Consider the following 3,768-nt stretch of genomic DNA (forward strand, 5'->3'; position numbering starts at 1 on the left):
CCCCACCGGCCTCCCAGGATCCCCACCGGCCTCCCAGGATTCCCACCGGCCTCCCAGGATCCCCACCGGCTTCCCAGGATTCCCACTGGCCTCCCAGGATACCCATCAGCTTCCCAAGATTCCCACTAGACTTATATGGTTCCTGGCAGCCTCCCGTGGTCCCATCAGCCTCCGAGGACTCCCACCATCCCCCCATGGTCCCACCAGCCTCCCAAGGCTCCCACCAGACTCCTATGATTCCTGCCAGTCTCCTGTGGCTCCCTCCCCTTGGCTGCTTCCCAATTTCCCTTTGCAGATTGGCAGCCGAAGGCAGACATCACAGGAGAGGTCAGGAGCCGGGCAGGAAACAGCTCTCCTCATGGACCACCCAGCTGGCACAGAGTTCAGGACCAATTACTGTGCCCGCTCAGTTGGGTTTTTCCATCCTGTGTAGCCAACACTCCCAACCTTTCCTGGGGACCAGAGGTCACAGCTGAACCAATTAATTTGAACCAGTCCGTTCCACGCTTAATAACTCCCCAGCACAGAGCCCCTCTCAGTGTCAGTCGTCTGTCTTCATTGGGAAGCTGATGGATTGGCGATGCTTTACTGTATTTTATTTTATGTTTTCATCTGTCTTCTGCAGGGGTTGAGCTGGGGAGGGGAGCATTGGTTTCCCTGGGAGAATAATTAAAGCTCTTTGGTTCTGAGCCAGATCTGACAAGACTAATGGTCCGAGTGAGCCAAGTTTCCATGAGCTGTATTAGCCGGAGAGTGGAGGAAGCCACCGCTGCCGCCCCAGCCAGCCACCATGAGGGCACCGAGGGTGTGTGCACCTTGGAAGACTTCAGGCTCAGAGCCATTCATGGTCCATGCGAAAGCTGAGGATGGCAGGTACCTTCTCTCTATGAGTCATGGTTTGCCTCCGTCAACCAGGACAATGATGGACATTTACATACTTCCAATGTCAGCACGAAGGGTGAGTGTGGAAGACTGTCTCTGTGCTGACCCATCCGTAGGTGAGATGGGCAGAGGCTGCCACTGGTCACTCACGAGTTAATTCAAGAATTAGCAGCTGAGGGCCAGACCCATGCCAGAGCCAGTGTAGTAGAGAACCCCTGGCTCTCACTGTGGCAGCCCTCCAGGGTGCCCTCTCCTCCACCCGTCCGCCTGCCTGGGGAGATGCTGAGAGTGAGTGAACCTGCCCCGGGAAGGAGCCAGGACTCCTGTGGGGGCTGCATGTGGGTGCCCTGCCTTGGCCACTGCTCCTGGCCACTTGGGCTCTCTGCTAAGTGAAACGACACTTATGCACTTTTGGAATGACGCTCTCTGAGAGATGCTGCTGATCCAAGGGTAGCTCAGAAAACTGGTCATCCAAACCTGAAGTTTGTCTCCTAATTTGACATAATGGAATGAATAGAATAGAAAGAAACCACACACATGGTCATGCAACATCTCAGTCCATGAGAACTGCAGCGTTCCTCTCAGGGGCCGTTTGAGTGCCATGTGGCACACAACTGAATCATGTCCGAATATTGTTACAGAGAATTTTTTCCTACTTATATCGACATACGGACCTCAGACTCAGGACTTGTCCTAAATTCTACCTTCTACGAAACCTTTAAGGTGATTAATTTATTTAAAATTCTAATTTAATGTCCTTATACAAATATGCACTTCTGCATATTTTTTGCATAAATGTGAGCACGTGCCTGCTTCTGGCACAGTCTTCTTTCTTTTGTGTGACTCTCCCAAGCACTCCCTTCACCTCCTGACCCCAGAAGCGACCGCTTCCCTGTTCTAAATGGTGATTTATACCGGGCTGTGTGCACAGTGCGCTGCAGCCATGCTGGCCTCCCCTCGTCTGATCTCGCCCGGTGCTCCTGAGGGCCTGCTAGAATGCAGGGTGGGACTTGAAGGCATACTTTGCAGCAGGAGCGGGGCTAGATGAGGGGAAACAGCTCTCCCGAGTCCACCAGCAGACCCGGGAAGGCTGGACAGAGTCCAGAGCCATAGGCTCCTTCAAGCCGTCTTCTAAAATAGACCTACGGAGAGGACTAGCGCTTAACACATTATGGGGCCCCTTGGGCAGCCTCCACGGAGCTTTGTGCAGAATTGTTCATCTCTCCAGCTGAAGCTATCTGAACATAGCATTAGACCAGATCCCAACCCCTGGCATGGTTGTGTGGATGGGGTGAGACATGGTCCGCGCAGCCAATGGGGAATGCCTTGTGGGAAGCTCCCAGAACACCAAGGCTGCCTGCTCCCATGGCTTCTCTGTACTGGGAGACCAGGGTCAGAGCCTGCTGGACTTGTGTGCTCATGACAAGATGCCCTGAACTTATGAGGTCTTTAAGTGCTGTTTGGAAGGAAGAAAGACTTGGTTGCTTAGAGGATAAAGTGTTTGCACCTGTCCTGGGCTTTTCTTTCTGTTATTGTCCTGTCTCCTCCATTGTCCATCCATTGATTCATGGATACACTGCTCCTTTGCTAACTAGTTCTGCCTCCAAGCAAGAAGAGATGGTCGAATGGCTGGAATCCTGGATCCACTGCACTTATACCCTCACCGACCTACCCCAGCCTCCAGCAGCAAGGCCCAGCAGAGGGCCACTCCAGCAGGCACCAAAGGGTGCCTCTCACTGGGACTTTGACTCCAAGTGATGAATGGAGTCTGACCTTGTGATAGCAGGTAGGGCCATGTGGAAATATTCAGGCCCCTTCCTCATCTGACGGAAGGATGCAGTGAAGTCAGCCCTGTGGCCAGCCCAGTACCCTCCCCCATGCACATGCCCCATCCTCAGCCTTTCTACATGGAGAATGAGGTAGCCTCTAGAATAGGAACCAAGGGCAAATCTCTCCTCCAGGAGTGGGTGAGTTCCCCTAGAACTAGAAGAGGGCAGGGCCAGGCTTCTCTGGCTTTCCCTGGCAGGGCCAGGAGGGTAACCTCCCACAAGCAAGGCCCAGACCATCTCCCCATGCTCAGGTGCCTGAGATAGATGCCAGCCAAGGACAGGGAAGGCAGAGTGAATGTGCCCTGCAGGATACGAGTCACCCCCTGCAGCCCCGCCAGCACCCCACACGGCAGCTGGGCTGAGCTCACACAGGGGCAGCACTCGCCTGGATCAGCGGTATTGGCAGCCCAGGCTGGCCTGTTGGCAAGTTAGTGCTGGCTCTGGGCTGGGCTTTCTCTCACCCCCCAGGGTCTTGCAGAATTACAAGGCCAGAGGACCAGCTGCAAGACCTCAGGGCTCAGAAGTCCCACAAGCTCACTTCTGCCCAATTATATGGGTCAAAGCCAGCCCAGATGCAAGGGCTGGAGAAACAGACTTCGCCTCCTGATGGGAAACTGGCTCCATCCCAGGGGAAAGGGCATATGAACTGGATGGGAAGCCCTACGGGCATCTTGGGGCAAAAAACAAACAAACAAACAACAACAACAACAACAAAAAACCCTTCTTTACAGCTAAACCTTGGTTCCTCAAAATGTCAACCTGGGCCAAGAGCAAAGGGCACCCATCCCCTGGACTTATGAGAAATCCAGACTCCCAGGCCCCAACCCAGACCTGCTGCCTCTGAATCATCACGCCAGCGCCATGCCCAGGTGACCCCTGACAGGTGCTGGCCTCAGCTAAGCTTCCATCCACTGACGGCCCCCACCTCCATGCTGCAGACCAGGGTTCCTCTTCACAGGCTGCTGTGAACATGGCAGGGACCAACTCAAGCCCGCCACAGCCCCCACCCTGGGGCAGCCATGACAGGGCCCCAGACCCACTGCTCCTGTCCTGCTGC

Source organism: Piliocolobus tephrosceles, chromosome 7 (assembly GCF_002776525.5).
Source record: "Piliocolobus tephrosceles isolate RC106 chromosome 7, ASM277652v3, whole genome shotgun sequence".
In the NCBI taxonomy this organism is placed as follows: Eukaryota; Metazoa; Chordata; class Mammalia; order Primates; family Cercopithecidae; genus Piliocolobus; species Piliocolobus tephrosceles.